A 10,999-nucleotide genomic window follows, 5' to 3' on the forward strand; every position below is an offset into this window, starting at 1 on the left:
AATCACCGTAGTAAGATTGTTGCAAATCATGTCATCTAGCAGAATGACGTAATGTGAAACAACCAGACCTACAGTGACTGTGATCACAGCACACGATCTGGGAGCAGTGAACATTGCCCACCACACTACAATGCGAATCGATGGGAAATGGAATAAAGCATTAAGGTCTGCATTATCATTTCATTTCAATTGGATTGAAACATTTTGTTACTATTGGTAGAAAGTTTCAAAATATGTACATAGATTTATTTCTACAACATATATCTTTCATAGCTTTTAAGCCATGTGTTACCCATTCATTCCTGGAAAGCTCAGTTCCGTAGGGCAGTTCCTCTCTCGAATCTTCAACAGCTTCATTTGCATGATTGTCCCACTCCCTCCATGTGGAAAGCCTGTATACAGCTGCATGGTCAGGGGTGATGCTTTCTTCCGTCATGAAGCTCTTTCTCGACTTCAGTCTACTTGTTGGGTTGTGGTCATGGAGGTGGTGTCTTGGGTCCATTTCCTGTTTATATGTCTGGGCTTTGGAAGCAGTGGCTCTTCGAATGGGGGGAGGTGCAATGCCAGCCAGCCGATGGAGGACTGGAACTGCAGTCGGTTTCAAGTTACCAGTAATGATCCGGCAGGCGTTATGTAGCTCAAGGTCAATCTTTTTTTAACGTTAGGCACAAAAAATCATTCTGTCACCGATTCCCTGTGTGGCAGGTAGCAAAATATAGTCTCTTTTCACATTTGTCAATCCTCCTTGTTTACAGTTGTGGTTCTTGCTGGGCCACATGCTATCCAGTTTACATCATTTTCTCCCTCTTAACAGTTCGTCTCTATGTGATTTTGGCTGGTTTCTTTTCATTTTTCTCATCCCATCAGAAGCCCATGCACACAACAATTGCCGTCATATGCTTTCCATATACATAACTCTCATCTCTTTTAAAACATGTTTGCTGATTGTACTCATGTCATTTTTTAAATATTCCATTATGTGGTCTTGACATTTAATCTTCAAATAAACGTCTCATGCCACTGGATTGGTATCATGTAGTTTTTCATTGTCACATGTTTGTGATTTTCCATGAATTTGAACCAGACATCAATACAAACTGGTGTCTGTAAAAGATTCAATTTTGTCATACTTTGGTTTTTGCATGCATTCCATATATTATTCCTGGTTTGAAGATACGTTTATCCTTCTCCACAATCTGAGATAAATGCTTCAAGATATTCAACCTCTTTTTATATTTCCCATGTGGTCATCAGAACTGTAGTATCTTATTACTTGTGAAGTGAATTCTGGATACCACACATTTTAAACTATTCGCTGTCATGCCACATTATTTGCTGATTGATAATAATACATCTGATTTGCTCTAAATATGAAACTATGTTGAAGAGAATGTAATGTAGAGAATTCAGTGAAAAGGAAATTATCAAGTTCTGTTGCAAATATTCTTTCTATTCCGTGTTTTTTTTTCTGGTCACAGTCATGTTCTATAATAAACTGTAACCAACACAGAACAATCAGTATCATGAGCCAAATTTTACACTTAGAAGTTGTAACAAAAAAGATATTTCTCTAAAGTTCCTCACACAAAATCTCATCGATATAAAGCAATTGAACTTATCACAGAAACAAATTAGTTGTTAACGGTTTTTCCAAGTTGAACAACAATAAAGAAAAAAATTCCACCAAAAGATAATAATAATAACTTCTCAACGTGTTGAGAAAGGCTAGACAGAGTATCAGATATGGTTTCAACCCAAATGGTAAGCTCTTATTACTTTTCATTTAGTGCCAGGCCCTTAGTTTTTATACAAATGTTCGTTATTCAACACAACACAAATGTTGTTTGGAGAAATAAATAACAATAATTAAATGGAATAATTTGATTTGAAAAGACACATGTTTTGGACGTTTTGGCTACGAAAAAAACGATAAATGAAACTCCCACAAGCAATCCTCTCCGGAGGCGATGCAAGGGTTCTCCACCTGGTCCTGTCAGCTGCAATTCTTGGGGCCACCTCGTGGGACAAACCTCTCTGCTTTAGGTCTCTCTCCACAGTGCGTCTCCAGGTCTCCTTAGGGTGACCTTGATTCCTAGATATGTCCATCGCAGAGCCTTTCTCGTCAGGTCTGCGACAGACATGCCCCAACCATTGTTATCATGTCCTTTAATTTTAGTGAGACTGTCCAGAGAGTCCATCTCCGTTCTCGCTCTCAGGTCCCGCATTTATTGAGATTGCATACTGCCAGAAGATCTTGAAGATTCGTCATAGACATTTGTTTTGGAATACCTCAAGTTTCTGGATGATACTTTCTGTGATCTTCGAACATTCTGATCGATAGAGCAAAATCCTCAGGATATTACTCTTAAAAATCTTAATTTAAATGCTGCAATACAATTTCGTTGCCCTCCATTTTTTTTAAAGGAAAGCAAATGTTTAAATGAAACTGCTTAAGACGAGTGAGAGATTAGAGGATGGCCTATAATCAAAACATAAAGGTAAACCCGAAACATTCAACACAAAAAAATAATCAAACAAAATCTGTCCATGTTTTATCAGAATGATTTAAACTGATTTTTTTATTGTGTCTCACGTCACAAACATAAGGCTTTTCACTAACACATCTAGTGTTCAGATAAAAATAGAATGTTTTCCTTAAAAAACGATATAAAATAGGCGTCTACGCGCTTTTCGAGCAATCTTCCGCTCGAGAAATTATCAGTAAATTGTTTATAAATATGTTTAACTTTAGAGCACGGATATAAAAAGCATACCCTTGCAGAAAAGATGCTTATTTATATGAAGTTCTTTATTTCAGGGGAATTAATAATTGGAAATTGGGATGCAAAAATGCGTTTTATATTCCGACCAATTCGTTTTAAGCGTGCTCGTAATTAAGTGTGCTCCATTGTATCATTTTGTTTTGTTATTTGTTGGGTTACTTTTTTGTTTTGTTTTTGTTTTTCTTTGTGTTTTGTTTTGTTTTTGTTTTTATTTGGTTGGGTTTTTTTTTCGTTTTCTTTTTTGTTTTTTAGTTTCTTTTTCTTATTGGTACAGAAAAGAGACGGGTATAATTGCATGATTTAATTTCATTTTCTTGAAGTTAAATAAAAGACGATCGTAGGATTACACCTTCGCTCTCTGGTCTCTTTAATTTGATTCGATCTTTGCTTCTTGGTCCGTAGAATCAAATGCCTCTTCTCTGTCCCTCCTCCACTCCAACCCATCCAGCCCTCCTCTCTCTTTCTCTCTCTCTCTCTCTCTCTCTCTCTCTCTCTCTGTCTCTCTCTCTCTCTCTATCTCTCACACTCTATCTCTCACACTCACTCTCCTCTCTCTCCTCTCTCTCTCTCTCTCTCTCTCTCTCTCTCTCTCTCTCTCTCTCTCCATTTTTATTTGAGAAATTATGGATCAGGCACTGGTGAGAGGCATATATGCATATATATATATATATATATATATATATATATATATATATATATCAATTTGATATTTTCTACAATGAAAATGGAGCTACTCTAATGTCTTGGTACTCGTCCTCTCCTGTTAAATGTTTGTGTTGTGTGATGTAAGCGATGGTTCACAGCGTAAAACGTGTACCTACCCTTGTGAAAATAGGGATTCAGATCTCCCAACTATCGGGTAGCCTCTGTGGTGTAATGGTAGCATATCTGACCGGTAATCAGAAGGTCTGATTCGATCCTTCGCGAAGTCCCAGGTTAGAGAGTTTTTGACATGATGAATGTCATTTAAATCGATCGATATTTTAAGGACGAGTTTTATGGCCAAATATTTAGATACATGTTATTCCAGAGAACGGCAGTTAACTGGTTAAGAGGGATCAATATTACCCTGCATATGTAGTTGGCACCGAATTACCAGCTCCAGATAAATTTTGGTGTTTGGTAAATCGACAATACAGAGCATAAACCTGAAACTTTCCTCTAAAACGGACTAAATACAAAAATATACGTTTATTTTTTTAAAACATATTTATCTTATTTATCTTATAAGGAAAGGTTAGAATTTCTTGACTTACCAATTTTGAAATATAGAAGAATTCGTGAGGATTTAATTCAGCTTTAAAGATTAGTAATGATCTGGATAGGATAGACTTTTCAGATTTTTTTTTCATATTTTAAAATTACTTTTACTAGTTGGGACAAGTTTAAGATTCGTGTCACTAGATGCAAAACAAACATAAGACAAAACTGGTTCGGTATTCGTATGGAACAATTTGAAATTTGAAACAAAGAATGCAAAATCTATGGATTATTTCAAGGTGTTAGTAGACAGGAAATTAGACTATATTGATGGGAGATTTATATATAACGAATAATACTTGTTTGCAGTGCTGTTGACATGACATGGCTTTCTATCTTGCATGTAAATATGCATTGTTATCTTATTATGGTTATCTTCTATATGTATGGATGCATGAGTGTCTGTACTTGTGTGTGTATGTGTGCGGATATGTTTGTGTGTATATGTGTGTGTGTGTTTGTGTGTGTGTGTGTGTGTGTGTGTGTGTGCTTTGCATGTCATGGTTAAGGATATATCACATATACATGAGTACATTTAAGTTGATATACTGTTTTTACCACGTGTATCATTGTTGTAACCTTTCAATCAATATATTTCTAGCATTATTATTATTAATATTAATGGCATTCAAAAGATTTTATCCTATGTCGCCTTATACCAAATGTTATGTTAAGTTATATCACATTGAATATACTTAAATAATGACCATTTCGATGATGATGATGATGATGATGATGATGATGATGATGATGATGATGATGATGATGATGATTTCAATAATGACAAAGGTAATGATGATATTGGCAACATGACGTTCAAGTTGATGACGATGTTGATAATAAAGATGATCACGATGATGACTGTGTCATCAATATATCATATATATTCTGTCCATCAACTGTCCATATCTTCTTTCCCTTCTTTCTTTGCGTCTTCGCCTATTTTATAACCCCTTTAACTTAAAAGCAATTCTTGACAAAGAGATAGCATGAGTAAACAGGTTGACCTCATCAATAAGCTAAATCATAAATAATTGCATAATAGGTTAAGATATTGTTGATGGTAAATACCTCTTTTTCTCTCCTTTTATATTGAATATAACAAGCGCTAACCTCGTCCTTTTCAGTCGTAAATATGTCAAACACGATATAGCCAATTTATTAAATCTCTTTATCAAGCAACTAGACATAGGACAACAAAGGAAAATAGATCACGTATTGGTCAATTCCATTTCGATTCAATTGTCCAGTTAGTAATAAAACAATTAGATTTTACATTCAGCTTAGAAAAATGGCAAAAAGTATTTTTATATAAAACAAAATGCTATATCATTGTAAAAGAAAAGGCCTAATCATAAGGATCGGTGTGTGATGGGAACATACGTCTGGTGCCCAAGATCATTGAATTCTTTTCTTCCAGAGATAAAATCTAGTTTAAGTTCTATAACATAATTCCTTGTTGTGTACTTACGATTGTTAAAATTCATCTCATGTTTTCTTGAAAATTGATATTATCCACTAGAACACGCAACTCTTTTTATCAAACTGTAAGTAATACATAAACTAGCGGACGCATGGCTAGCATGAGAATATTATTACTATATTTTAAAAAATGGTGAGCCCAGACATCGAGAATAACCTAGATTCGATATTAACCATAGATTGAAGGAGAAAGAGTCGTGAGAGACAGAATGAGAATCGTAGTAAATCTGCGACACCTCGCACTATAAATAGATCAAGCCAGCTGAGAGCAATATCGATCGATTTCTGACGGTCACACGCTCACACTCACACACTCGCGCACCGTACAAGCACTCACTCGCGATATTACACTTACTTACACTCATACTCACGCAAAATATTTCACTCACAAACGATCTCACTTACACACACACACACACACACAAACACACACACACACACATACACACACACAAAGACAAACACACGAATAAATATACATGATCTCTCTCTCTCTCTCTCTCTCTCTCTCTCTCTCTCTCTCTCTCTCTCTCTCTCTCTCTCTCTCTCTTACCTCCATATACACACATAAGCACACACACACACACACACGCGCGGTCAAATACTCTCTCACGGAAAGTCTTGAGTCTCAGATATAGCCACGGCCATAAACCACGGCCATCAGATCAGCAATATGACGACATGGTGACACTGTTCCTGTTATAAAAAAGGCCACATTCCACCCACCTCCCTTTCCTCTTCCTTCTTCCTTCCCTGCCCTGTTGTCTGTGTTTACTCGGCCATTTTGTTTACCTACTCATAATATAAAGAGCAATGCGTTTGACACTTTTATGCATTCATTTGATCGCTAATCGAATACTGACTGGAATGGCCTATTGTATTTTATCCGGAGCGTATTCTATCCAGAATACTTTTCAACAGTCGTAACGTCACTTCCTTCCTAATGACGCATGGTAACTTAGTAACACTGGCTCTAAACTATCGTAAGAAATATAACTCCGGCGAGCATAAAAGCGTATCCAGAGGGGAAAAAACCCATAAATTTGATCATGTTTTGACATTTACACATTCTGATCACAAGACATATGAAAAGTTCTAGCCAGCATGAAGAATAAAAAGTAATTATTTTATTTGTTTAGAACCAAGATGGCCGCCGTTGCCGGGTGGCGTGACATCAGACTACTGAATCTAATTGTAGCTTGTATTTAAGTGGTAAAGTTTTGCGTGTTTTGCAAGTGTAGTTTGGTCTTAATTTTTCCATTGGATTGTTTTGGTTTTTTTTTTTGTTTTGTTTTGATTTTTGTTTTTGTATCGAGGAGGACTTTTTTTGTTGCTATTTGTAGTGGGATTGTGTTTTGTTTGTTTTTGTTTTGTTTTTTATCGAATTAAAAAAAGAGTCTTATTTGATGGAATCAAGCATGTCAATATTTCGTTCCAAATCGTCACCGTTGAACATCATTGTCATCATCATTATCATCATCATCACCAACAACAATAACAACAACAACAACAGCATCATTACCATCACCACCATCATTGTGACGATTCGGAGAGTCGGTAGAGCCAGATAGCCCGAAACGTCAACAAAAGAAAATAAAAGACAAAGAAAGACAGACAGAGGAACTCGATAAGTTCCCTCAGTTCCCTCTTCTTCTTCTTCTTCTTCTTCTTCTTCTTCTTCTTCTTCTTCTTCTTCTTCTTCTTCTTTTCTTCTTCTTCTTCTTCTTTCTTCTTCTTCTTCTTCTTCTTCTCTCTTCTTCTTCTTCTTCTTCTTTCTCTCTTCTTTCTTCTTCTCTTCTTCTTCTTCTTCTTCTTCTTCTTCTTTTCTTCTTCTTCTTCTTCTTCTTCTTCTTCTTCTTCTTCTTCTCTTCTTCTTCTTCTTCTTCTTCTTCTTCTCTTCTCTCTTCTTCTTCTTCTTCTTCTTCTTCTTCTTCTTCTTCTTCCTTCTTCTCTTCTTCTTCTCTCTTCTTCTCTTCTTCTTTTTCTTCTTCTCTTCTTCTTCTCCTTCTTCTTCTTCTTCTTCTTCTTCTTCTTCTTCTTCTTCTTCTTCTTCTTCTCTTCTTCTCTTCTTCTTTCTTCTTCTTCTTCTTCTTCTTCTTCTTCTTCTTCTTCTCTTCTTCTTCTTCTTCTCTTCTTCTTCTTTCTTCTTCTCTTCTTTCTTTCTTCTTCTTCTTCTTCTTCTTCTTCTTCTTCTTCTCTTCTTCTTCTTCTTCTTCTTCTCTTCTTCTTCTTCTCTCTTCTTCTTCTTCTTCTTCTTCTTCTTCTTCTTCTTTCTTCTTCTTCTTCTTCTTCTTCTTCTTCTTCTTCTTCTTCTTCTTCTTCTTCTTCTCTTCTTCTTCTTCTTCTTCTTCTTCTTCTTCTTCTTCTTCTTCTTCTTTCTTCTTCTTTTTCTCTTCTTCTTCTTCTTCTTCTTCTTCTTCTCTTCTTCTTCTTCTTCTTCTTCTTCTCTTCTTCTTCTTCTTCTTCTTCTTCTTCTTCTTCTTCTCTCTTCCTTCTTCTTCTTCTTCTTTCTTCTTCTTCTTCTTCTTCTTTCTTCTTCTTTTCCTTTCTTTCTTCTTCTTCTTCTCTTCTTCTCTTCTTCTTCTCTTCTTCTTCTTCTTCTTCTTCTTTCTTTCTTCTTCTCTTCTTCTTCTTCTTCCTTCTTCTTCCTTCTCTCTTCTCTCTTCTCTTCTTCTCTTCTTCTTCTTCTCTCTCTTCTTTCTTCTTCTTCTTCTTCTTCTTCTTCTTCTCTCTCTTTCTATCTTCTTCTTCTTCTTCTTCTCTTCTTCTTTCTTCTTTCTTCTTCTTCTTCTTCTTCTTCTTCTTCTTCTCTCTCTTCTTCTTTCTTCTTCTTCTTCTCTTCTTCTTCTTCTTCTTCTCTTCTTCTTCTTCTTCTTCCGATAATATATAATATATATAATATATATAATATATATATATAATATATATATATATATATATATATATATATATAAACATTTGAAAGATAATTAAGATTGTTTGACTTCTACAACGTTATTATCGTGATGAGAGCAACGCTCGATAACAACGTTGTAGAAGTCAAACAATCTTTATTATCTTTCAAATGTTTATAAATAGCTCCTTTTATCCTTAATTTGAGCACTATTATTTCATGGTTTTTGTTTTTATAATTTATATATATATATATATATATATATATATATATATATATATATATATATATATATATATATATATTATCATGTGATCACACAAAAAACACGCCGCTATGTATTTATTTCTATTGTAAAAAGTTATAAAGACACCTTTTTTCAAATTTTATTACTATTAGAACTATTATTTCTTAATAGAACTGCGGAATACCAAATTAACTAGCTTAACAGATTTTGAATAATATAAAATCTTGTAACACCACCTAAAAATTTCGATATTGGAAAGATGACGCAATTTATTGTGGCCTTTGCGCGTTGTAATTTTTTAAAGAAGACACTTGTTGCTATGCCTGGGAAACTCTATGCTGATAATTACATAAAACTATTGGAAGAAAATCTTTTGTCAGACTGTGAACACCTTTATCCTGGACGGAATTCAATTTTTCAACAAGATGGTGCTACATCCCATACGAGCAAAAGAACACAATTTTGAAGTAAGAATATTTATTTATTAGAGATAGAATGACAACTGGCCGCCTTAACCACCCGGCCTGTATCCATGGATTACGCAATTTGGAATTCGTTGACCGAGAAGGTTTATAGTGGACAAAGATCTGTATTAACAGGAAAAACCTTGAGAGAAAGAATTATTTTATGTTGGGAGGAGATAACCATAGAGGGAATTCGGAAGTGTATTTCAAGTTGGAAAAGGAGACTACGTTGGGTCTTTAAAGAGGGCTGTATGGTAGTGCAGGGCGGTCTTGGCAAGCTTAAGGACCACGGTCCTACGGTCCTTGAGAAATGAAGACCGCAAGGACCGGTCCTAGGACCGGTCCTTTTCGACATTGAACATTCCTGAGAGACTGTTGGAAATTCGAACCGGTTTGACCTTTGAGACCGTGGGATCGTTCATTCTTGAACCGTTAAAGACCGCTACACGATGAAAACCGTGGTCTACAGGAGTAAAACACACGGAGTAGTCACACTCATTTCAAATTGTAACCTTAGAGAAAATTTTTATTCTCTATTGTCTTCTGGCACTTTTCTACTCACTTCATATCTTGTTGTTACCAACATAAGTGCCTGCTCCACTCACTTTTCTGAATTAAAAAATTCACCCCATACACCGGAGCATACTCAATGTCTCAATCGTTTCTATGTTATATGTTTGTGATGAGAATATTGGCTATTAAGCTTAACTGCTGGTCAAAATTACTTCGCGATGGTGGTGAACGAATCGGCGATCTCAAGAAGTGGGTGAGAGAGGGATCTAGAAATGACTTTGGGTTTGAAAGGAATATTTTGTGTTCGTGGATAGCTCAAACGGTAGAGCCACGCTCTCACCTGCCAGGCGGAGTTGTCGTACCAATAAGGTCGCAGGTTCAAACCCCACCACCGCCGCGAAAAATTCTTTTATTCTCTATTGTCTTCTGGCACTTTACTACTCACTTCATATCTTGTTGTTACCAACATAAGTGCCTGCTCCACTCACTTTTCTGAATTAAAAAATTCACCCCATACACCGGAGCATACTCAATGTCTCAATCGTTTCTATGTTATATGTTTGTGATGAGAATATTGGCTATTAAGCTTAACTGCTGGTCAAAATTACTTCGCGATGGTGGTGAACGAATCGGCGATCTCAAGAAGTGGGTGAGAGAGGGATCTAGAAATGACTTTGGGTTTGAAAGGAATATTTTGTGTTCGTGGATAGCTCACACGGTAGAGCCACGCTCTCACCTGCCAGGCGGAGTTGTCGTACCAATAAGGTCGCAGGTTCAAACCCCACCACCGCCGCGAAAAAATTTTTATTCTCTATTGTCTTCTGGCACTTTACTACTCACTTCATATCTTGTTGTTACCAACATAAGTGCCTGCTCCACTCACTTTTCTGAATTAAAAAATTCACCCCATACACCGGAGCATACTCAATGTCTCAATCGTTTCTATGTTATATGTTTGTGATGAGAATATTGGCTATTAAGCTTAACTGCTGGTCAAAATTACTTCGCGATGGTGGTGAACGAATCGGCGATCTCAAGAAGTGGGTGAAAGAGGGATCTAGAAATGACTTTGGGTTTGAAACGAATATTTTGTGTTCGTGGATAGCTCACACGGTAGAGCCACGCTCTCACCTGCCAGGCGGAGTTGTCGTACCAATAAGGTCGCAGGTTCAAACCCCACCACCGCCGCGAAAAAAATTTTTATTCTCTATTGTCTTCTGGCACTTTTCTACTCACTTCATATCTTGTTGTTACCAACATAAGTGCCTGCTCCACTCACTTTTCTGAATTAGAGAAGAGGGGTGATGCCTTCTTTATTTGCTCACCGTACTTCATTGTTACTTCGATAATTTAATAA

The 10,999-nt window shown here is 36.2% G+C and overlaps 1 protein-coding gene across 1 annotated transcript in view; it reads right to left on the reverse strand.

Annotated features, from left to right (window-relative positions):
• Positions 1-5,690, reverse strand: part of LOC144968816 (monocarboxylate transporter 10-like) — a 46,736-nt gene extending 41,046 nt beyond the window's left edge. Inside the window, exon 1 of the mRNA XM_078907524.1 lies at positions 5,515-5,690. The gene's annotated coding sequence lies outside the window, so the exon portion shown is untranslated. The remainder of the gene's footprint in view (positions 1-5,514) is intronic.
• Positions 5,691-10,999: the final 5,309 nt, after the last annotated feature.

The sequence above is a fragment of the Berghia stephanieae genome, chromosome 3 (assembly GCF_034508935.2).
Source record: "Berghia stephanieae isolate SIO BIC M18660-M18661 chromosome 3, UCSD_Bste_1.3, whole genome shotgun sequence".
In the NCBI taxonomy this organism is placed as follows: Eukaryota; Metazoa; Mollusca; class Gastropoda; order Nudibranchia; family Aeolidiidae; genus Berghia; species Berghia stephanieae.